At 47.0% G+C, this 24,901-nt stretch overlaps 1 long non-coding RNA gene across 3 annotated transcripts in view; it reads left to right on the top strand.

The window, feature by feature from the left end:
- LOC128077155 (uncharacterized) overlaps positions 1-24,901 on the top strand; it is a 55,900-nt gene that overhangs the window by 26,707 nt on the left and 4,292 nt on the right. Inside the window, exons 11-14 of one of the 3 annotated variants that reach the window (XR_008204856.1) lie at positions 578-686; positions 1,471-1,556; positions 7,996-8,305; positions 9,445-10,458. This is a non-coding gene — a long non-coding RNA (uncharacterized LOC128077155). Of the gene's footprint in view, positions 1-577; positions 687-1,470; positions 1,557-7,995; positions 8,306-9,444; positions 10,459-24,901 lie in introns of those variants that run through there. The other 2 variants (XR_008204857.1, XR_008204855.1) reach the window with 2 other exon arrangements.

Genomic DNA, 24,901 nt, shown 5'->3' with positions numbered 1-24,901 from the left:
GGTTTCACAAATGCACATCTTTCACTTCTGTACTAAAAGGGTCACTCAAACTGCAAACATTAGCACAACTATTTCAAATAGATCTTCTCAGAAGAGACTGGGCTCAGGGATTCCTGAAGAAAAAAAAAACATTTTAAAAAGATTTCTAAAATTTCCAAGTAATCAGAGGTTTCTAATTCACCATTTTAGGCAGTGGACCATGGTAGCTTTTCTGCATAGCAGAGCAAGATCTGTCAGCACAGTGATGGGCTGAATCTCTTGTATCTAGCAAACATCTCAGGCCTACTTGTTCCTTCCTTGCTTTTTTGCAGATCTAGAAAAACTTGAGGTTGGTCAGTGTTTTCCCTTTGCCTCAGAGGAACATTTTTCTCTGCAGTTCATAGTTAGGCTCCTGCCCTTTCTGTGACTCTTCATTACACAGTGTGGTTTTCATTGACATATTGAGGCGTCCATCTGTCCTTTCCTTGGAAATGTCCAGTGGAAGTCTATTTGACAAACAAATCAGGTGATCCTTCCTTCTTCTCTAACATCCTCAACGTTTTCTGCTTTGTTTTCTTTTGTTTCCTTTCTTTTTTAGCGAGTAGAAGACAAAGCTGTTTCTGCAGTTTGTACATCACTCCTGTACCACCACCCATAACGTCCCTGATAAATGAAACTCTGTGCTGGTTGCCTATGGTCCTGCCAGGGTGAGTGATCTGATGACTCTCTTTTATGAATCAGGACAAAGGCAAGATTTAGTGGAAGTCACCAGAATTAGGCTTCTTCCCAGATTTTACCAATAGCTGTTAAATGTACGTGAGGCCTGCTGCCGGTCATGAACCCTAAGGGCTGGGCCTTGGCTGCAAAGCTCCCAAAAGGAGGAATTTTCCCACTGCTAATCTTTTTGGCATGGAACTTGGCCTCTCTCAATGCAATTGTTATTTTTATCCATCACTGAATGCTTTACAGTGCAAACTGGGTGGTCTTTAAGATGTTGTATACAATTAACGTGGGCTGACTTGGGGAGTGGAGAGGTATTATGAGGAGGAACGTGCAAGTGTGGGACCAGCCAAATTCCTCTAAAGCTGCTGTGGCAGCGGTGCTTGCTGCTTGCACAGTTCAATGGGGAAGAGCTGGAAGGGGCCCACACCTATCTATCAGAGGCCCACATCTATCTGCCTGCTGTCTTTCCTTTTGAGAGAAAGCTGTGTGGAGCTGTCAGTCCCCGCAGGATTTGCTTCAGGTCAGCAGTTTTATTGGATTTGTCTTGTCAGAAGAGGGTCCGATGGTTTTGTCCCCGCAACCCCATGGGAGGAGCCACGGTGATGAGCATGCTGACCCAGGGGGTTAGGGCTGGATGTGGAGGTGTTTGCTCTTCACTGGGAAACACCTTTACAGGCATTGCTTTCTCCAGCCTGTTTTACAGAGGCAAACTCTAACTGAAATTTGGAGAAAACAGGAGTACTGACTAAACCCGCTTGCACTTTGCAGAGCTGACCAGGGAGGACTTCTGCAGCCAGCTGGAAGCCCATCGCAGACCATGCTTCCTCAGTAATCTGTCATCAGCAGAGCACACTGTAAGCACTTCCACTTCCCTAGGTATTTCTTTGAAAGAGAATCGACGGGGAGATTGGGTGGAAATTATCTTCAGCAAGGGATTGCTGCTTTTTCCAGCTTTTTCTTCCCCTTGCTACTGAATGCATTTTACAAACAGCTGATTAAGTTTTGTGGCATCCCGTGGCAGCTGTAAATGGTAATAGATCATTGCTTTATTTCCTTCTTCATTTCTCGAGTCTGAAAGCCTCAGCTAGTCAGCAGCAAATCAGGAGGTGCAGGCGGTTAATGAAACATGTAATTGAAAAAGAAGGGAAAAATAAAATCTCCATATGCGTGAAAAGTTACGGAAATCCCCATGCACTGAGAAATACATTTGTGACAGTTTGGAAAAATGGCTCCAGCCATTCAGTGGCTGCTCTTGGGTGGATGTGGTGGTTTTAGCAGCCATCTACAGCTTGCGCCAAGTAGTGTTGGCAGCACCAGCCTAGGGGTTGGTGCCTTGCCTGATGTGCTGAACCTTGACTCATTGTGTGGCACATCTCATCCAAGGATGAAGTCCAAATGGATGCAGCATCAACTTGGTCCTTAATTTTTAACACGTCCTCTTCTGAGAAGCTCTGTTCCACCTTTTTTTTTAAAAAAAAAAAAAACAAAAACAAAAACATGAACACTGGTATTTTGTCAGAAGGATGGCTGGCAGGAACCCAGGGCACCATCTTCATCACGCTGTGGGCTGCTGTGCACCACTGAAACAGGACTGGTCTTCTCTGTTTTTCTTTGGGGATGAGCAAGGGCTTGTATACATGCCTTGTGTCTGGATGCTCTCCCCATCCAGCAGACACTGCGAGGATGCCCTATGACCACCATCGTGCAGGGATGGAGCGTCTGAATGTTGGATGCTTGCCCACTGTGGGATGGAGACCACTAGCTTATTTGCTCTAGAGTGATGAACTGCGAGAGGCTTACAGCCCTGCAAGTTTCCACAATGCAGTATTTAGCTTTGGAGGGATCCAATTTATTCTCTCCTCTGTCCAGGACTTTAGTCTGTTTGGTTTATACTATTGTGCTGCAGGAAAGCCTAAAGGCTCCAGTGTGAGCAGAAGTGCAGATTTCTATTTCGCTGCAGAGTGGGAGGCTTAGAGGGATGAGGCAACCCCAAGAGAAGCATGGCAGTTCAGCTCTCTTTTATTAACTTGGTGTTTTTCAGTTTTCAGGGGGGAAAAATGTCAGTCTAAATAGCACTTATTCCTTCTGAAGGGTTGCCAAGCCCATTCTGTTTGTGAAACTGAAGTCCCCTCCATGTCGCCTCCCTGAATGTCCAGCCATGGGGCTGCGATGGGCACCATTAAGGTGTCCTAAGGGTCCCAGCAGTGGGAAAACAGGGATCTTTGGTCAGCCTTTTCTCTGCACCCCAACATGACCTTTAGATGTTGTACCGAGGGACGTAGTTCAGTGAGAACTGTTGATGAAAGGTAAACGGTTGGACTGGATGACCTTAGACGTCTTTTCCAACCTTGGTGATACTATGATTCTAGGACAATGCCAGAGGCCCTGTCATCCTTTTTACTGCTTCCATGGCAGGAATGTCCAGCTTACAGCTTTTAAGTAGATATATGCTTTATGCAAATGAGCAGGTGAGTTAATGCAGTGTCCTCCAAGCTGAAGCTCCAACCCAATCTGCAGCATCAGCTCTGGCAGTGGTGATTACTAGGCATGATAGCCAGGAGAAGAGCAGCTTGGGGCTCCTCTCCATGGAGGCAGAGGGGCTAACCAGGTTGAGTTGCTCTATTTGGGATGCACAAGCTGGCGTGTGCTGCCTTACTCTGCTAATGATGCTGCTTTGATCCCTGCCTATTCCCCTGCTGACCTTGAGGACTCTGCCACGCTCTCGGCTTTGTTTTGATCTTCTGCCATAAGAAAAGAAAACAAACCGATGCCTTGTGTCGGCAGCATCCCCAGTCTGAAGCTACTTAGATTAGGGATGAGAGATGGGTTTTCTGTGGCTTGTTCCAGATGCCTGCATGCTGAAGCTTTATTGGTTGTTGCTCTAAGATCTGTATCACGGCAGCTGACTAATGAGTACTCCCCATGGAGAGATATTTAATGTGAGTCCACAGGAGCTCCTTAAGAGATGTTGGTGGAGCAGTGGAATGGGGCAGTAGGTTTGGAAACAGTGGGTTGAGGAGGGGAGGTGGGATAGAGATGTCATGTTATGCCATGCTGAGCAACACAACATCATGCCAGTGGAATGATTTATAGACTACTGAGAGCTTGTGTCCACCGAGCCTGGTTAGCATCAGGATCACTGGAGACAGCAGCCCCGTCACAGCCCATCACAACATCTTGTGGCCTTACCAAGCCCATGACAATCTTACAGCCCTTTCTTGGAAGCAGTGAGAAAATGAAGTGAGTGGGGGAAGTCTCGCCCCGCAAAAAAAGGATAGTGAGGATTTAAGAGCTTTTTTGCAGCCTTAGTGTGAAACCTGTCCCTCTTACTCCTCCTTCTCCTGGTATTGCAGGCACTTGCTGGCCTGGTAAAAAAGACTCTCCCTGTAGTCTCTGTGTTGTTGTCCTTCCCCAGATACAAACTACAGTGAAATGTCCTACTGGAGCCCTCACCCAGCCCCCTCAGTGCAGCTGCATCCCCATATCAACTCCGACCACCCTTCAGATGGGTCTTAATATCGCAATGACCACGCAGCTCTTATTGTTTCTTCTACAGAAAAATGCCAAGGACCCATTACCAAAGTCACAACGGGTGGGATTACTCATTCATGGGCTTTAGATAAGCACATCAATGCTGTGTGATAGGGCACTGCTCTTCCATGGGACCGAAGGGTTTGTAGCACAAAAGCACAAAGCAGAAGCAATGTCACAGCTTTGGGCTCTGTGTTTTTCAAGTGGAGTACAGCTGCAAGAGATGAAGCTAGGAAAGTTGATCAGAAAGTTGGGGGAAGAGGATCTGGGTGGCACCTATGGGCAGATTTAGATGGCTGCAGAGTATTATAGGTGGTGATGGAAGGCTGGTCTGCAGAAGCAGGCGGTTGACTTGATTTTACTCCACTTTGGTACAAAAAAGCCCTCATGTACATATATGTGTACACATATACACCTATATAGGTGTACTTACAGGCTGTATTGGCTATTTCCATACTGATACCAATATCATAGGCATCTGTAAATATATATAAACTGCAGGAAATAGACAATGCAAAGACCATTCAGGTGGAGTTAAACTAAGCGTGGTGTAGCCTGTCGTATAATATCCTCTTACAAAAGCTAAGCATAAATCATTGTGATGAACATACTTTTACCACCTCATTCCAATCCTGAGGTTGATCTAATATTAGAAGCAGATAACTCAGCTACGTTCCATCTCCATTCTTTGGAAAGCTGTCTTTCCCCAGTCATAAATACACGGGGCCAAGTTGCATCTTCTCACTTGTGGCTGGGATCTACTCAAGGCAAATGTTGGCCTTTGGTGGTTCCACCGTCGCCAGCCATCCGTCTTCATTACTGAAAGAAAAAAGGAATATAACCAGGCGTCTGAAACCCCCCAGTAGTTGTGGGATTATTTTTGGCAGGAAATGAAAAAAATTTCCTTTTCCTTAACGTTTCTCTTTCTTTTATTTTCTCTTTTATTTTTCTCAACACCATGTAATTTCCTGACTATCTCTAATCTGAGAAGAATAATCAAAAGGAGGAGAAGGCAAGAAGGGATAGCTCCTTCCTGCAAGGAAATGATTTCCAATCCTTATTTGAATGCACTGTATCTTTGAATGCCTTCCTGACATCCTAGATGGAAGTACTATTTGGCAAAGGTCCTTGTCACAGAGATAGGGAATGAGAATGGAGGGAAAATAATGGGACTGTATGCAGACAGTCACATAAAACCCAAAGCTGGAGACTAGCTAGGGAGAGAAAGCTCTGGGGTAATTTTCCCTTTGTTTTCTTGCACGTTGATATAATCCAAATAGCGTTTTAGGTTTATTTTTTCAGATCATACCCTGGCCTTTGTGTTTGGGAGTATGATGCTCAGAGCACTCGCTCTCATGATCTGATTAATGTGGCTGGCTCGTCCCTTGAAGGCAGAATTATGGGAGTAATTAAGGCTTGCTCAGTTTGCTAGGGGGAAAGGGTTTGCAGCTTGTGTAGAATGGAGCAGGGGAAATCTTCATGTCTCAGCTCCTATACATAATCCTATTGCTTCTGCCTTCCACTGAGTCAAATTCAGGTGAGAGTGGCAAACGTTGCACGTGTTCTTTGGGAATGCAAAGCAACCTGTGCGTGAACAAAGCCCGCTGCTCAGTGACTGGCAGAGAAGCCTGCTGCACCCAGAGCATGTGCAAACACCATCCTCCAAGAACAGCGTGGGGCCATTTGCTCAGACCCTGGTTCTCATTATCATTTTTAGCCACAGAAATTCCCCCCCGCTGCAAGAGTCGTGGCGTGATCTAAAGAGAAGAAAATGCAGTACTTTCATTGAACAACAAGCCTTTTGGTCAGCGACTTGGTTCTGTTTTTAGTCAGATTTGGGGTTTTTCTCCTTTTTCTGCAGTACTTGAGAACTTCTGATGCCAATATTCAAAACTTGGCCACACTTACGATCATCGTAGTGGGAGATGATCTTCAGTGGCAAATACTCAGCTGTTCATGTAGCAGTAGGGAAACGTGAGCCCACGGTGATGTTTCTGCCATCTTCTCGTGCTGTACTGGGGGTTCCCTTCTTGGGGAGGGTGGAAGCATCCCAAGCCACAGCACACTGAGAACAGAGGGACAAGATGAAATGCCTTTGATAGCATGAGCGTAAATAGCTCTTGAATCAGCTGCCCTGGGGGCTGGAGACTGCTCCATCACTTGGGATCACTTGGCTCCATGCTTGATGTGCAATTCCAAAGGTAATTGCTAGGTTGGGGCCTGTTTATGGGCTTCTCTGTGTGCCTTTGCACGGTGGGGGAATGAATTCTCCATGAGGCAGGGGTCACTGGGTGAGTCCACAAAGAAGGTCTCATGAGGACAGGGGGCTCGGAGAGGTGCAGGGGCATCAGACCCCTACCTCCATCATGAGAGCCAGGAGGGAAATGAGGGCTTTATCCTGCTTCCCCAGTGCTGCTGCAGAAATCCTGATTTTCAGAAACATGTGGCTCCCTTTTGGCCTTGCAACATGCAAATCTAAGAGCTCACCACATGAAAATACTCCTTCAAGTGCTCATTTCATGTTCTGGTTTATCCTGTCCAAGCATACCTCAGTCCCAGCAGCATCCAAAACTCACTCTCTCCTTGAGATCGCATCAAGCGTGGGTCCTTGGGAGATGAATGTTTGGAGTGAGGAGGCAAGTTGGTTCTGTTCCTGCTTATTTTGCTTGCTGTCCAAACCAGTAATAGGTTAAAGATGTCCTGCTGATTAGCCATAACATCCCAGCAGCCTAATTTGCTCAGTCACAGTTGGGGTCCTGGGGTGCTAAGGAAAGAAGACACCAACCCTGCTAAAGGGGAGGAGGAAGAGAGTCTTCCAGTCTGAGAAAGAGGGTGTCAACATTCAAGTGGCCTTAAAAAATGGACTCGGGACTGGTGGCCCTATCTATTGAGGGAGAGGTGGCTGGAAAAAAAAAAAACACAGGTGGAAAAGACACATGTCAGAGCAGACCTGCTCAATATCCATCTGTGGATACATATACATGGATGTAAAAAATTATGTGTGTGTATAAATATTACACATTTGCATGAGGAAGCTTGTCTAGAACCACAGCGTGCAACTTTTCTCTGTCAGTGGGCTTCCCACCAAGCTGGGCTTACACATGGGGACCAGATGTGGCCATCCCAAAAGATCCATTCACTTCTATACTCCCTCTTTCATTTCTGTTGCTTAAGTACAGCGTGAGACCTATGGGCCAACAATCCATCTGAGGCCAAGTGGAAACCAGGATTGATTGCTTACAATGCCATAAATAGCTAAATCACCACTTTCAATAGCAAATAGGGATAGTTGAGTTAGGAGTGAACTCTCCAAGCAGCTTGTAGACATTCCATTTCCTTGTTTTAACATCTACGTGTGCTTTTTTTTCCCCTGCTCCTCGCTTCTCTTGGTGGGAGGTGGCACATCAGCAATGCTTCCCGTGAGCGGGGGGCCCACGCTGGTTATCAGAAGGGGAATGAAAAAAACATAGGACTCTTCAAAAGCAGAACTGGAGACCTCAGGCGTCATGGGAGCTGTCTATTCAATTGTTTGGGGGGACCCCCAAAAATCCCATCCCAAGATATTGGCAGTCAATGCAAGGATAGGGGGGTGTGTTGCCAGCTTAGGGCTTTTGTAATGATTTTCAAAGCTTTTATGAGCTCTCCCAGCCAGCCACCCTTCTTCTTGACTGCAGTGAAAGCCATCCAGAAAGTCAGATTCCCATCACATGGAATTAGACTTTCTAACTCTTTTGTGTGTGTGTTTGTTTGGTTTTCTTCCAGATCAGGACAAAAAGTCAAGCTTCTTTTTTTTCCACTGACTTCTGGTGAAGAGTCAGAGATGTGGAAGTGACCTTTTTGAACTGGACCTTCTGTGTTTCAGGCTCAATGCCTGCAGTGGAATTGCCAGCTCATGCCTGAACCAATGATTGAGCACCAGGTGAGGAGGCATGGCTAATCCAGGGAGCTCAGCTGCAAGCAATACACCTGAGTGTCAAAAATCACCCTCATTTAAGGGTTAGCAGTGGAGAGAGCAGAGTTTCTCTGGATAGGGATCGTGCTTCTCTTGAGCTGCTACTGGTCATCAGAAAGGGTGAGTTAATTTTCCTTCTTTATTGCTTGCTGTTGTTTCATAGTGCCTGTATCCCATTTAAAAGTACTTGCTTTCTTTTTGCCATGCGATGCCATGTGAAGTGATGTGGAGTGTGAGTGCCAGAACGAAAGGGAAGGCTGAGCTAACCAATGTGAGAAAGCTGCAGTAAAGTTCTTGGTTTCAAATTTTGGAAGGTTTACTGTCCAACTCTCTCAAAATCAAAATTGTCCTGCAAATCAAATGATTTTGTGTGAATCGCTGCTGCAAAACTGTTTTAGCATTAGGGATTTTTTGCCCCACAGACTGTCCCATCTGTTTGGCTCTTCTTAGGCCATATGCAGAGTTAAGGATCTGGTGCTGGGAACGTTCCCTTCTTGAGGCAGGAGGTGGGGATGAAGAATTCTCAATTGAAATTCTCATTATTCCTCATGCTTGTAACCGTGCTGCTGCTCTTCCTTCAACTCGCTCTGTTAAGGGAAGCAGCCCCTGAATGAAGGGGAAGGTGGCACAGGTGTGACAGGGTGCTAAGTTCAGCCACAGCACCTGAGTGCTGGGTATATTTTGGCATTTGCAGAGAGGTAGCAAAGTGGTGTGAGCTCAGCAGCACGAGTCCTGCTGCAGAGAGCCATCCCCAAGCTCTGCAGCCACTCCATAGATAGGTTGGACGTTTGGTGTCGTAATTCCAGCAGTGCTCAGCGTTGGCTCAGCTCTGCTTTATTCAAAGTCAGCAGGAACTGCTGACTGCAAGCCAGCATGGCTCTTACAGCCCTTTTCTCTCACTAATTACTTCTGGCTGCCGTGGAAGCCCTGAGGACTTCAAAAGGACGACACTGGATTTGCACAAACTATCTCTCTGGATCTTCCATCCCTGTTTCTCAGCCCTTGGTGGTCCATAAGGCTTCAGAAGGGGACCCACTAAACAACTGCAGAAAACATTAGAACTTCTTGCACGTTCCCACAAATGCGCATTCCCACACACACAAAGGCAAGGAAAATGGAGAGAAATCAAAGGGCAAGAGGAACAATAGAAACACAGCTTTTTTTTGTTTTTTAACTCTTTTTTTTTTTTTCTTTGGGGCTGTAAATGAAGAAGCATGTGCAGTAGATGGATTTATTCATTTATTTTTTTTGCTCTCCAGAAGGTGAAGCAGTTCTTGAATAAAATGAGTAGAGGAGCACAGCCTGCCCTGCACCAGCAACACCAGGGGATGCAGCAGAGGTTGTCGAAATGCTTGGGCACCATTGGATGTGCTTAGTAATGTGCAGGACTGGAAATCGCTCCAAGCAGACTTCGTGTTGCTTAAAGCTATTAACTCATCTTCAGAGAACTTTGTACGTGTCACACCTGAGTGATTGCATCGCTGGCACTTAGCCACTCTGTTCCTGGGGCCCCACTCTGAAGCAAAGCAGAGATGGGCTGCCTTGGCTTTGCTGGGGAGGTGCTCTGTATCCCGTTGGGAAACACAGCACCAAAACCACAGCAAGAATAATGGAATCACAGAATCATTCTGGTTGGAGAAGACCTCACAGATCCCCAAGTCCAACCCCACCCCAGCCCACCATGCCCACTGCTTACATCCCTCAGTGCCACATCTCCACAGATCTGGAACACCTCCAGGGATGGTGACTCTACCACCCTTATGGGCAGCTGTTTGACCAGTGCTTGACCAAACCTTTTGGGCCCTATGTGACCCTCAGCCCTGTACTCAGAGAGAGCAGGGTGATGACAGCATTGTGATTAGGCAGAGGGGATGTTGTACCTGCTGTATGGGCTGTGCAGAGGGGCCCCGTGTAGATAATGGAGACTTTGTTTTTCGTTTGTAGGGCATTGCTCACCTTCTCTGTGCTTCTTTGAGAGTAAAATGGGTATAATTAACCCTTTCCAATGTGGAGATGCATTATGTGCATCTTTTCTATAAAGCAGAGAAGTTTTATAGGCAGTCAGCGAGCTGATGGGACAAAGCAAACAAATGGCAGCATCAGATTTCAGATAAATTCAAGAGATTTCAGCCAGACTGGATACTGGGGTTTGCTCTATTTGCTCCACTCCCAATTTTCTTCCCTTTCATTGAATGGAAAAACTGAATTTTCCACTAAGCCATTAAGAAAGCAGAGGTTTCACAACAGTCAGGCTGATTTGACCACGCTCATTCGAACGGGCTTTTAGTAACCTTCAGAGACTGGCAATTCGGGTGGTAAACCCTCTTTATGACCTGTTATTACCCGTGCTCTGCTCAGAGGCAGCAGAACTCATTACGGGCGTAAATGGCCAGAGTGCTCCTGCATACCAGCACAGGCTGCCTTTAATGATCTCCCTTTTCCTGCTTCTCCCTGATAAAAATACCTTACTGGTAAAAAACAGAGACCACAGAGCTAGCTGCCAGTTCTTCTCGTGGCTCCTGTTCCTGAGGTTTTATTTCCCTGCACTTAGTTTTTAGGAAGTCGGCCAGCGTGGCACACTTTTGTGTTTTTTATTTAACTGCACGTTAAATGCTCCCCTTTGCCCCAAGTTTTATTAGGGAGAAGTTTAAGAGAGCCTTGCAAAGGAAGGAAAACAACAGGATCAGCCCTGTTACTGCAGCCCGCTTCTCCGGACTTGATATAACTCTGTCCATCTCAGTTTGCATAGGGCATGGGAGCAGTAGGACCTTCCTCCAGTAGAAAATGAGGGAGAAACTAAGGTAGAAAGGGATGTCATTTTGTTATTCCAGCCCTCAGACTCACCGCTGGTGGAGCGTATGTGTGAGCTGATCACCGCTGGTAATGAAGATCCTCAACAGCTGCACACAACCTCTCACTATTAGAAATTTACACTCTATTAGAAGATGTTTGATATCTCTACCAAGGGCCACAGAGCTCTCTCAGCCTCGCAGTGTCACTCCAGAGAAGCTCAAGAAACTTGTCCCAAGGAGGACAGTGTTACGCCTGGGACAAAGTGATGTGATTTGTCTGGTGCTGTAGGAAAACCTCAAAATCTGTTTCCCTTTGGGGTATGTCTCCACATCTACCTGTGCTGGAGTTTCTCAGCAGAAGCAAAAGTTGCAGAAGTTGCATGTAGTCAATACCGAGAGCACCATCTGGTGGGCTGCAGGGCTGGATAACACACAGCTGGGGACAGGTTTTGGGACAAAGAACTGCCAAGATGAGCATCAGGTGGGGGTCATCAAGGAGCTGAGATCACCTGGTCTGGCTTCTCCCAGACAGCAAGTGGCAGCCTCAGGGAGAAGGTTGAGAAAGAAGCCCGTGGTGTGGTTTAGCAAAGCAAGGTTTTGTCTTCAGACAGATGGAGCTTAATGTGCTCCAAGAACCACGTGCCAGGTTTCCCCCAGAAATGCCTGGAGGAATCCATACATTTGCTCTACTGATCACAGATTTAGAATGCAACTTTAAAGAAGTAGACAAACCCAGTGCATGCCATGGGCTGTTTTTAAACATCAGTCTTTTTATGGACCCTTTGGCGTAACCTTGGAATGCTCAAGTGCTTTAGAGTTGGAAGCATCATTTCAGGTATCATGTGGCTTTGCTTGGCAGCCTGGGTTTTCCCCAGGATGATGATCCTCCTTTAACCTGTATGAAAGCCCACTCAGACACAATAGATATGTTCCTAAGCATTGCAGCTCTATTGGCTGCCCTGTTTGGGGGCAACGAGGGATGAAGTCCTCCAGACCTGTTTTGTGCTGTCACACTATAAATAACAGCAGGCTTTGCTCTGGCGGTCTTCCCTCCATGTGAGTTGTCAGGAAATGTCTTCTGAGGTGCTTGTGCAACCCAATGCAATCAAGGGCCTCAGCTTTGGGTGCTGCCATATGAGGGATGCAGTAGCAATGATCACCTCCTGTGGTTTAATGACCTGGATTCATCTAGGCACTGCTCATCTGCTCGTGCTTGGGTCAATGTAGAGAAGTTGGACTTTGAAAGGCCCTTCCAACTCAATTCTATAATTCTGTGTAGGTGGATCATTCAGTAATGGCAATAGCTAGTGGTATCTTATCCTCAGCATCACTGTTTTCCTTGTAAAACCCTAGAGTGAGTGCTAAAGGAAAAATCAGCAACAAGGGAGCTTGCAGCCATGCATCTCTGGATGCTTTTCTGTGGGTTCCCAGGGTGCTGGCTCCAATCTCTGCCGTGTTCTCTGCCTGTTCTCCTCTGGCTGAGGCAGCGTGGGACCCGTTCTCATGTTTTCTCAAAAGAAAAATCTCATAAGAAAACACACTGTTTTCTCATCGTTTTCATAGCATAACAGGTGGAAACATGCAAGCAATGTGGAGGGGAAAAAAAAAAAAAAAAGCCAGTGGGATGGGCCCAGCTCTGTGGTCAAAGCATCAAAAATGAGTTAATAAAAACTCTGAATGTTCTTCTGGAGTAAACACTCCCAAGGGTTCAGCTGCCAGCTGCAAACTTAGCTGCAGACATGACCAGAAGCACTTGTCAGCGGCAGCCTGGGGCAGTTTCTCCCAAAACCACCAGTTTGGTTTTAGCATGATGCTGGCACTGCTGCCCAGAGAGCTGGAGGTGCCCGAGGCCAGGTTGGATGGGGCCACGGGCAGCCTGAGCTGGTGAGTGGCCCACAGCAAGGGGTTGGAACCGGATGATTTTCGAGGTCCCTTCCAACCCAATTCTATGGTTCTATGATTCCATGAATCTAGGCTTGGTTAACACTGATGGCTGCTGACCTGTTGCACGCCCGTGCAACGCTTCCCCTTGCCGCTGCGACAAAGGAAACAAGGAGCACGACAACTCTGGGCTGTGGCTTAATGAGCCAGAATGGCAAAAATCCATCATGCAGATGAGTCTTTCCCAGTGATGTTTCCCTTCCCCCTGTGCTGCAAGCTCTGAGTCGCAGCACCTGCTTGCTTCAGCAGAAGTGATTAACACTGGGGAAGACAATACTCAGCCAGGCTTGCTTTCTTTTCCCCAAACAATACTGAAAGTCTCTCCCGAAAGTGGCGTGCTCTGTACGATTTGAATCCAAATCTCCGCATTAATAAGCGCCCCTTTGGACTCCAAGAAGTGTCTTTTGTGTGGGGCTCTCCCTGAATTTTAACAAGCACGGCTTTTTACAGGAAAGGAAAAAAAGAAAAAAATCTAGGAAGAGAAGGAGGCACACACACACACACAAAGACAAATTTCATTAGGCTCTAATCTCTGACGGGCAGCTCCTTTCTGACAAACACTCCCTTTCAGCTCACCGTGCTTGGCTGTTGTTCTGTTCCCACCCAAATGCATCCTATCCCAGGATGGCATGAAGCACGAGTTTGGGCACTCCCAGTAAATGCCACGTCCTGGCGTGAAGCGAAGAGATGCTGAAAAGGGGAAAAGCCTATTTCTTCCCTCTGAGAGGTGCAAGGTTGTTAATGAGGTGTCCCGTGTGGCACAAGCCCAGCAAATCTTTTGATTAAAACCGGCTTGAGTGGCAGAGGCTGAGTTATTTGTACTCAAGCCCTTTGAGAGATGGCAGCGGTGGTGGCTGGGAGAGGAGAAAAGGATGAGATATATCACGTGCACGAGGCTTAATTTGGCAATGTGGTTTAAGGTGATGTCAGAAAATGGGAGGGGGTTGTTAAATGATATTAGTGCTTGATTTCGTAGAAAGAGCAATGCTGGCAGGAGTAAGTGCTTTGAAATGCTGCTTTTTTGGGGAGGAGGTTGTCAAAAAGTCCCAGGTTTGAGCTTAGCTCTTTAGAGCTGGGGTTTGGCTTTCCGCTGTAGTTCCTCCCTGTTGTTTTCTGCTCCAGTTAGGCCCCTAAATCCTGTGTTTTCCCAAGGATCTGCTTTAAGGCTTTGGCTGTGAGCTCCCATACCTGCAGTCACAGCAAGGAGAGCAGAGAGGCAGGCTCTCCTTGGCTCTGGGCTTTGCATTTACTCACTGCACTGTAAGAGCTCCTGCTCTGTTGTATTCTCACTTTGATGGCTGGAAATACGAGTCCACCACAGGAATGGCAAAAAAAAAAAAAACAACAAAAAGAGCAGAAGTGTTCTTGGATGCAGAACCAAGGCAAAAGCAGCTAGAATAAATAAATTACAATGGGAGGAGGAAAACGCTCAATTCAAGCTCTCCAGCACACTGCAGGAGGAGTTTCACGTTTTTTTGGCCAGCAGCCTTCTGGAGCATTCCTGGCATAGCTGCTCCAGCCCTAGGGGCATTGGGTTGTTTTTGGGTCAGGTGGTTCCAGCGATGCCTGCAGACTTCGGAGGGGTAAATCCAGGTCGCAGTGGCTTTTACCAGATGCCATGATTTGGGGTCTGCTGGTCGATGATGAATAAGCCTTGGCTCTGAGACCCAGGTGGGACCAGCTGCCCAATGGGAGCAGCCAGGAAAGAAGAGAAGCCCCCATTTTTCTTGCCTTTGGACGTGGAGGTTGGGGTCCCCCAGTGTGTTGAGCTGGCTGGGAAATGGTTTTCATGCTCCACAAAAATGTTTTGGTTGCAGCCAGCCTGCCCAGCTCAGGTGGAATCCATGGGATGAAACGTACCCCCAGCTCCAACCCAAAATGAGAACACAATGTGCATTGAGCCTGTGCTGGGGATGCTCTGGGTGCACTGGTTTGGCAAGAGTGGAATGCAGCTGTGAGAGCTTCCCAGAGGAAACATTTTTGGAGAGGTAGAGGAGGGGAAAAAAAAATACAAAACAAAAGTAACTGGGGGAAATCTGGCAACTTCAAGTGTTTCTGAGTGGGAGCCTCTCTTGGAGTTTCATTGGCGCTGTAAATATTTGGTCACCTAAGAGATTTCCTGCACGTCATCTGTCTTCTGATTGAACGTTCTGGCTCCGTGCTGTAGCTGTTGGTGTGCATAGCCAGGTTCCCTCTGAGATCAAACAGCAGTGAAGCAGCCCCAATGCCCTCACACTTCACGCCTGCCTGAGATGGACTCTGCACAAATGAAATAAGTCAGTGACTGGGGAAGTCTTCAGGTTTGCCACATTTGTTGTAGAGTCTCCTTTGAGTGCACGTACGTGTCAAAAGTGCCAACCAAGTGTTGGCACAAGCCTTGCCTTATCCCTTCTAAAGATGCTGAACGGCTGTGAGCAGCATGAAGCTTGAAGGAGAAAGGAAAACAGCAGATACTCTGGTGATCTTTGGGTAGAGGATGGGCAGAAGGACTCTGGCAGTTGAGAGCTCATCTGGTTATTTTACATGGTGACATCATGTGTGCTAATGAAAGATGTACCTCGCTCTATAAACACTCAGTGCTCAGCTATTCCGGCTGCAATAACATTATGTTAAATGCAAAAGATAACAAGGGCTTGAGATAATCATATCAAGCACATTTGGAAAAAATTGACCACCGCTTAGAAAAACAAAGACTGAGTTATGTGCAAACGGAGATGAAGGCTGGCGATGCCTCTCTATGCATCCCCCAGTATGGCAGCATGCTTTGTGCATCGCAACCACGAGTCCATCAAATGTGCATTAGGCAACAGAGATATTTCAGGAGAAGAATCCCAGCACTGCACATCTGTTCTTCAGCCTTCCATGGCCAAGAAGCACAAGGCAGGCTTAGCTGCAGTCAAAGCATTTTTGACATCCTGCTCCTCCGGCAGCTCTGTGCAAGCTCAGCTGGAGCCATGGGACACCCTGTGTTCCTCACATTAAACACACAGTTCTGCCAGTATTGATGCGTGGGGCTTGAGCTAAAGCAAATGACAGACTCTGGATCAGATCTCCCTTGAAAAAGCTAATATGTTTCCATCCCAATGGCTGCTTTGGATTTAAGATGAAGACGATATGCAGAAATGGCACTTGACAGAGTGCAGTGGGTACCTGTTGCTCTGCACACAGAACAAGGCATCGGGAGACAATAACGACCCATCCGTGCCCTGCTACCAGCCTGTGCTTAATGGATCCTCCGTGGGGAGGTCAGGACTCCCTGTGGGGAAGATAATTACCGAATAAATCAGAGCAATTCTGAGCGAGCAGCTTTTTTCCATTACTGCAGGAGAACCTGGGGCATGGCAGGGAGATCAGATATCACCAGCTCCGTCCTGCCTCGCGTGCAAGGGCGAGGGGAGAGCGCGGCGCAACATGTGTTCCCTCTGGAAAGCCGCGGTGCAGAGACGGCGTTCCAAGAAATCAGGTTTTCAACCACACTGAAGAGAATGATTTACTGGGAAACGAGCACTGAATGTAAACTTCTCTCCCCTCTGCCCTGCTGCAAATGGTCTATAAAGCAATCATTCACACGCTCATCTTCGGGGAAGTTTTATGAGAATGTATTGCAGCTTGGGCTCTGCTTGTGTGCAGCTCCCTGCAGGTCTGACCCGCGTCCATCGTTCCCTAAGGAGATCAAGGGGGAAAGAGAAAGGAATATGCCTCAGTCCTCTGCAAAATTTGGGAGAAAAAAGGCAGGTTCGAGGATGCTAGGCAGTGTGCACTGCTTGATAAGTAGATGGAAGCTTTTATTTTTGAGTGAATCAATCAATTTGAGTGAATCGCTCAGGTTATGATTCAGGATGGGTGAACTACTCTGCTACCCGGCGGCTCAGCCTCAGTGGTGTTTCTGCCATGAGAACTTTGTAGGAGAGGGTCTAACTTTTTACGTGGTCTACTAGTAATGGGACAAGGTGGAATGATTTTAAGCTAGAAGAGAGGAGACTTAGGTGAGACATTAGGAAGAAATTCTTTACGCGGAGGGTGGTGAGGTGCTGGCGCTGCTGTCCAGAGCTGTGGGTGCCCCATCCCTGGAGGTGTTCAAGGCCAGGTTACATGGGGCCCTGGGCTGGTGGGGGCAACCAGCCCATGGCAGGGGATTGGAACTATATGATCTTTAAGGTCACTTCTAGCCCAAGCCATTCTATCATTCCAAGATTCAATGACTCATTTCACGTGGCCAAGTTACCCAGCTACAGATTTCACTGGGACATGATGGACTGTGATGCTGGGGCTGGGAAGTCGGTCAAAGTGACCTAAACTGGGAAAGAAGCAAGCTGAAAGAGCAGTAAAAGCAAGGGAATGGAGCACAGAGTAAACAGAACGAGAATTGCGTGTCACGTTTCCCTGAATCATCTGGGCCTGAAAGACTTCTAAATATAACAAATATTGCAAACTTCAATCCCATCCAGTATAAACAACAACAAAGTAATTTTTTTCCTGCCTGGCAGAGAAATAGGAAAAAATTCCATTTGGATCCCACAGGCAAATTAAGGACAGGATGAAGCCCTGCCCCACGCGGTGGCATGGCCTTTCCTAACCCCTCAGGCTGCTCGAGGCCATGGCTCCAATCCCAGTCTGTGTTGCTCTGGCTGGGATGCGGCTGGGAGAATCCAAGCATCTGCACGTTGGCTCTCATCAGTATGGGCTTGGAGGAGCGCATGGCAAAACTCACCCTCTGTCTTTAGCAGTGCCTTTTAAGGCTGCATCTCAAGCTGGAGATTTCGCCCTACCGAAGGAGCACAGGGCTGAGGAAACTTGCATCGATAACATCTGGCCGCTCTGAGCAGCTGCAATATTTTTAACTGCGTGTGGTTGTCCATGAGAACTGGAAAGACCCAGCCCCAAACAGCGTCAGCCTGGAGTTATTATAAGGTTTTTTCCTGTGTGAATGGGAAATGCAGCTCGAGTAAAATTTGCGGTGTGTGGCCCAGGATGGGGTAAAGCCCTCCTGAATTCATGGAGGGGATGGAGAGCTTCCAGCTGACACTGGGGCTGGAGGAACATGGCTAAAATGTGCAAAATTGTCAAGGCGGGAGGTAAAGTGATAGGGAACTGCATCCATTTCTCCAAATGTCCAAGGCCAGAAGTCTTGCTGATGGTGAGCAGTGAGAGATTTGCAGTGGTACAGTTTTCAGAGGGCAGATGAACAGTAGATGGATGGCATAGTGGGCGTTTTCCAACTATCTGGCCAAGACGCTATCTAAACTATGAAGGATAAACAGAGTTAACAAAGCAATGAATAAACAAAGGATGTCAATATGACCTGATTTCTATCAGTATTTGCCAGTATTTAGTCCGTTCTCTGCCATGTGGCTGTGGTTTCCTGTTTATACAAGGCTTGAAGGAGAGATAGTCACAACAAAACCTATAGCAATGGGCGTCTGTAATTTATCTTATTTCTGGAGCTGACGCCAGCCCCACAACTGCAGACAGGTCGCAGGGGCTGAGCTCCTGCTGCCTGCTGGGCAGCCACCCGTGATCAGGTGCTGTGGTTGGTTCTGGTCTTGTTAGGATCTGAAATCATTCAGTTAACCCAAACAAGGGAGAAAATGTCATTCAGCTTCTTGTTTGACATCTGATGACAAGCATCTCTGGAGTCAATCTGAGGAACATATGTACCAAGCCTTTTAAGGGAAACATCTGCCTTATCATCTGCAATAATTTATATTCCCAAGGCTGCTTATCTGGTGCTGACTGGTGGGAGCCTCGTGTGCAAGCTGAGCTTCTGCAATTAACCTTCTTCCTGCAGACAGACACTCTCAGTACCTCCTCTGGTGCTCTCAACGTGAGATGTCTCAATCTGTCCGTCATCATCTCCCTTCTCCCACCACGGTGGAGAGAATCTGCAGAGGGCTTCCCATGTCCCGATGGAAAGCAAGCGAGAGCATTGTGTAGTTTTGGTTCAGCAGATATGAGAGAAGGATGGAAGGCCCAATGGGATGACGGTGATTTAAGAGAAGGATGGAAGGCCCTATGGAATTATTGGGATGCGAGACCTCCCAGAAACACCCAGCCCCGGTCAATGCTGCTCCTGCCAATGTTGGTAGGACATGTGGGGATGACCACCAAGGGGTGTCGTTGCTTTTAAAGCATTATCCCACAAAAACAAGTGTTCTGGATCAACCTAGCTGAGGATCCTGCCTGTAAGAGCAACCAAAAGTGGATGTCTGTGGGTGTGAATGGCTATAAAACCAGGAGAGGTATATCTGGTGTTTCCTCCTAATACTCTTCCCAGGGCTGGGTGTAGTTGCTCTGCATTTAGCAACCCTCAACGGAGCCCTCATTGCCTGAATGAACCTCACAGCATGATCACCGTGGGTTGAAAGTGTTAAGTGCTGAGAGACGTAATGAGACATGGGGAGTGGATGCTCCCAGGCCTTCCCTGCTCTGCATCCGGTCCTTCTCCATCTGCACAGACCCTCCCATTCACATGTTCCCAGTGCAGGAAATGCCAGGAGAGAGTTACGTGGTTACAGCTTCTCTTGTTGGCTTTTGCTGTCTGGAAATTGGATGACAAAGGTAATGAAGCAGAGATAGCACAGGAAGGGGAGGGCAGCAAAACTTGCTTTAAAAAAGGGAAAAGGAAAAAAAAAAGAAAGCCAACATTGATATATGGGTCCCTTTCTTGTAAGTGGGGCGCATCCAACTCCTGATGCCCCCACTGCAGAGTCTTGAAATATTAACATCTTCAGATTCAAAGTGAGAGCCAAGCATGAAATTGAGCTTCAGATGGGAACTGTCAGTTTGGCAATACTTTCATTGGAGCGATGTAGAGCAAATGAAGGAAAGGGTTTTGTTTTATTTTTTACTTTAAATTTGAGCTATGCGGTGAGATCTGCAGTTGCTGCATTACATATTCCGTGCTTTGTTTACCTTCGTGTCACTCTAGTGAAGATTTAAAATCTATTTTAGTGGCATATAAAGAATTTCCTGTTTGTTCCTGTTGGAATGGACTTGATGAGTATTTCCACAGAACGAAGGGGGGAGTCTGAAGGGAAGTGCTTATCTTGCTGTTTCCAAGGAGGAGAAAGGTTTCCCATTTCTCAGATATGCTGGGATGATGCTGTGAACTTAACCAGAGATGAGCACTTGTGGAAATACTGATGGCATGGGCAGTTGATGCTCTTTCTACTGAAGTACTTGCTGAACACCTGAAGTCTTACTTCCTGCTTTCCAAGTGTCTTTATACAGTGTCAGCAATCCATACCACAGACAATTAGTGTTGCTGCATTGCAAGATGTAGATTCAACAGGATTGTTTATGAAAATCAAATATGGAGGCAAAATGGGAGAAGAACTGTCAAGCCACCCCATTTCCTGCTTCTTCCCCTATAAGAGCCATGGTTGTGGCTTGAAGGATGGGTTAACTAATGTGATACAGACTCTGAAAGCCCTGAATGATGAGCAAGAGGCTTCCCTTCCACCTTAAGGACATCAGATCTGGTGCCGCTGGGCAAGGCAGAAGGCAAGCCTCAAAAACTCAAAATGAGCTTGTAGGAAGGCTCGAGGGAAGAATGTGAAGAGGTGGGGAGATGCTCACGCGTGAGCATCCATCAGTCTGCGCAGTCAGTGGGTCAGAGAAAGTTCAGCAGCTAACGCCTGAGCTCTCCCCAAAGAAAATCCTTGTTCTTGCATATGCTTTGGCTTATGATAATCGTTTTAGTCAGCATTTATACAGCGTAATTAGTTTGCTCGGCAGAAGCACACGTGGAAAAATTGCAAGCGAAGGTATTGCAGGAGCGTGGCTTTCTGAACCATCTAGATAATCCCCGGATCCCTTTGGATATGCCTGGTTGTGGAGGCTCGCTCTGCTTTTTGGCTAGGTAGGATGCCACTCCATCACCACCTCAGCAAGTCCTCACGCAAGCACAGGGCAAGGCTAAAGGCAGATCTGTAGCTCCGGCTGGGCTCCCTGCAAGCACAAGTTGAAAGGTCGCTATTTGTTTGGTGTGTGCTGTGTTAATTTGTCATGTTTTATCTCTTTCTGCTACCCGAGCAGCTGCGGTGTGTAAAATACTCCAGGTCTGCCAGCCTTCAGCTGAAAAGCAACAAAAGGCAGGGGTCTGCAGCCTTTTTCATGTAAATGTTAGCTAGCGGCGTGATTGTCTCACAAACCCCACCGAAGGCACTCAAATTCCTTTAAGGGTTTGTGGTTATGTGCTCCTGACAGTCACAGTGACTGCTCTGGTCACACCGAGCCGTCCTGACATCTATGCACTCCTCATAGGAGCTTTCCTGTCCTATAGGGCTTTTTTAATCACCTAACATCAGTTAATGGACGCTTAAGATGAAGTAATTTCCTTTTTCTCCTGCTGCCTCTGCTGGTCAATGGTGGATGAGATCACCTGCTTTTTATTTGGGGGTCCAAGAAGAAATTGGCAGCCTCTACCTCGGTTTTTTTCCCCCTTCTCCTTTGAGCAGGGTGGAATTTCTGCCGAACAATTCACATTCATTTGCTAAGTGGTTCTGCAAGCCTGTTTACCAGAAATGCAAATGCGGCAGGACTACGGTGGTTTTGTATTCTAGGCTTCACCTAAAGCAGGCCTTGATGCTGAGGTTTTGAGAACGTTTAGCTCTGGGAATGCCATGAGGACAGACATATCTGCAAGCCTCTCCAAAGCAGAGGTGCTGAGGCACAGGGCGTCTCCAACATTTTGAAAATGCTGTTGTATCACGGCTTAAAAATAGAGGTGTTTTGGACCTGTAAAGATATTGTGGAAGAATATTTCAGACCAAGAGGGATAGCTTGAAAGCGCAGGCGTTGCAGTGGGTAAAGTGGATCTGTGATGTTGGTCTCCCACGAAGATAACCCAAGGAAGCTGACGCCTCCAGGACTGCATTGTTTCACATCAAACTGTCTGCTCGCAGAGCAAACGCGATAGCAGGGTGTTGATTTATGAAGTGGTGGCTGAGTTCCCAACCAGGAGCAGCAGAAACGTTTTGTGTTTGGGCTGTGACAGCCCAGGCTCCATTCATCTGCAAAACCTGGTCGTGTTTTGAGAACTGACCTTCCCACGTGGACGTGGGATCAGGGATGTGCCGGTGATTTGGGGGCACTGAACGGGTTCCTCTCACCTCTCTCCAAATGCTTGTCTTCCATTTAGGTTGTAGGCATGACATCTCTACTTCTGTTGGCTTTGGCCAATGCATTCTGGAATGACAGGGGGAGGACAGGCAAACATACAGCAGTTTTCCCCAGGAAATGAAGCTAAAAATGGATTTACTCCTTCACAACCATTCAAAGAGCAAAACCGAGGGATGGTTTGGTCTGTGGAATGGTTTGGCACAGGATGGTGAGAAGGGGTAAATTTAGCACGATGGGACAAGCCAACCTGAAGATCTCATCACAAAATAACCCCTCGAGGGCATTCGCTTGGAAAGTCTCTGCTTAATTGCAGCCTAATTGCTGCTGTGGGTGCAGTTCTCATGCCTTTTGAAGATGCCTTGAGACTGGCTGGTGGAAAACTGCTCTAAAACTTGTTTTTTTAAGATATCAGCCCAAGCCAAAGGAAATATGCCAGGGAGTCCTGGATATGATTGGAGCCTATCAAGATGCAGAGATGAGGAAAGGCATATCTTGTTTCCTCAAGCAGGGAGAATTAAGTGCATGTGAACAGGGACATTGCTGTCCTGGTTATAGTCATAGGGCAGCAACAGCAGCCAGAGTTTAGAGTTAAAGATAGAGCTTAACCCTTGCCTTTTTGTCTTTTGTACCTCAGAAGGAAGAAACTGCTTTTGTGGGTCATCAAATCAGAGGTTAAGTGGCTTAGGAACCACCTTGTGTGTTACTAAACACTGTTGTTGCATTAAATTGCTGCAGCATCTCCTAACGTTTAACTTTCAGCCAGTGGAAATGCAAAATTTACCTAGAGGACCTTGGAGAAACTATAGCTGGCAATTAAACAAGAACGGGAGTAGATGAGTGCTTTAGTAGCTTGCTGGATGATGCCACCACCATTGCCCAAAGCCTGAGTGAGGATTCTGCAGCCATCATGTGCATGGCAGCAGTGCAGGCCCTGGCAGAGATGCAATAATAAACTCACCCTTGCTCAAGGTTACAGTGGGAGCTGATTGCTTCTGATTAGGGATTTGTATTCAGTTGTGAGGCCCCGCGATTTTTATTACCTTTACGGTAATAATTGCAAATAATAAAATGACAAATTATTGTAATTAAATTTTAATTAATTACAAAACCGTTACTTTTTAAGTTTATTCATGGCAATGACAATGATACTGAAAACAATTCATTAAAGCACTTGCTATGTAAATTATGAAGCAAGGCATTAATATCAGGCAGCTCGTTTGCTCGCTTTCTGCATGGCAGCAGGGAATTTGTCTAAGGGGTAGCATCTCCTGGATGATTTTAACAGCTTACTTTAACGAGCAGAGAAATATATTGTTCCCAAAGTCAGGCTCTGCAGCACCCTCCAAGTTGCATGCAATGTGTAATGCTTTTCGAGTTTCACCATAGAAGCCCTTCTGTCCAGGGGGAAGGCACAGATCAAGGGGAGACGTGATCAGACAGAAAGGCACCTCCAGCTCGGACAAGGAGAGCCTAAAGCAGCGAGGCACGCCCGAGGTTAATAACACGTTGCTCCACCAGCTTCTATCTAATCTTGGAAAACGTCCTCTGCCACAAAGAAAAAATGGGAAAGTGATTATGTGACTTGAAATAAGGTCTTGCTCTGCTGTCTAGACAGCTTTAAAAAACATCAAGCTGGGGTGTTCCTATTTATGAAAAATGCAGCTGTACTTCTGCCTTCCTCGAGCGAGAGAAGAAAGAGGGGCACTCGAGGTCACTTGGCTGCGACGCGCTCACTGAGCCCATCCATGGGAATTTATCCCTCTCTTTTTCTTCTTCCTTTCTTTGTTTTGCTGCTGGTGCTGCACAGCTCGTGCTCCCAACCTGCTATCCCCAGCAGCCGGGTGTTGAACCAGGGGGCTGTGAACAGAAGGGCTGTGGACCTCTGCTTTTTCAGCACAGTATCATAGCCAGAATCACTTCTCCGAGCAAAGCTGCAAGCAGCCTTCAGACCCTTAATAGAGTCTCTTCTAGACTCCATTAAATTGGAAGCGTTCAATCTGCCCTGAATGCAACCTCAGCAATTCCCTCCCCATTATTTTAAGCCATGATAAATTATTCATAGGCTATGGATTCTGTTTTTTGCTGACGGTGTCTGTGCAGGTGGAATCGGATGCCCAAATGGGATGGGCAGGACCTCCAGCATGCCCTACATCAGCAGGAGCCCTGTAAGGCCACACAGCATCCTCTGGGAATCACAGCATCGTTTGCTGCTCATACTCAACCTGGACGGCCAGAAAACCTATTGATCAAGAGGCCGTGCCCTACAAAAGGGAGAAATAGGTCAGCAGATATGTTAATCCCAGCTTGATCTAAAGTCTTCGGGACAGGTGGCAACCTTCATTTAATGGAACAATGAGATCATTAGGAATTCATAATGAACTGTACCGCGGCCATGGAAGTAGGTCACACTTACCCCAGGAAGACACAAAATTGAATCGCGTTCATGTGCAGGAGTGGAGATGGCTGGGGGCAGACTGATAGCTCTGCCTTGGGATTTGCTCACCAGACAATTTTAGGATGGAAAGGGGGCACATGCAATGGACGTAAAATGATTTACTTTGTCCCAGGTGATAAGGGGACTTAAAACATAGGCAGATTGAGTCGGAGGGTGTTTTGTCTCATTGGCCATGGGCTGTAGCTCTGCTGCCCTGGGTGAGATGGCAGGAGAATGGTCAAGTTGGGAAAAAGCATTTCATAAATGGGTCCCAAATCAGGGTCAGTAACCACCCAGGAGAAAAGAGAAGAGCCCTTCAGTCCTTCCAAGGTCCCTAGGTTTGAAAGCCAGATATGCTTCGTGTCAGTAAGCTGTTTTGCTCTGTGGACTTTTTCTTGCTCCTGATGATTTTTGCAGGTGAGAACC

The sequence above is a fragment of the Tympanuchus pallidicinctus genome, unplaced genomic scaffold (assembly GCF_026119805.1).
Source record: "Tympanuchus pallidicinctus isolate F22 unplaced genomic scaffold, pur_lepc_1.0 scaffold15, whole genome shotgun sequence".
Classification (NCBI taxonomy): domain Eukaryota; kingdom Metazoa; phylum Chordata; class Aves; order Galliformes; family Phasianidae; genus Tympanuchus; species Tympanuchus pallidicinctus.
This window is presented reverse-complemented; position numbering and strand designations above follow the sequence as displayed.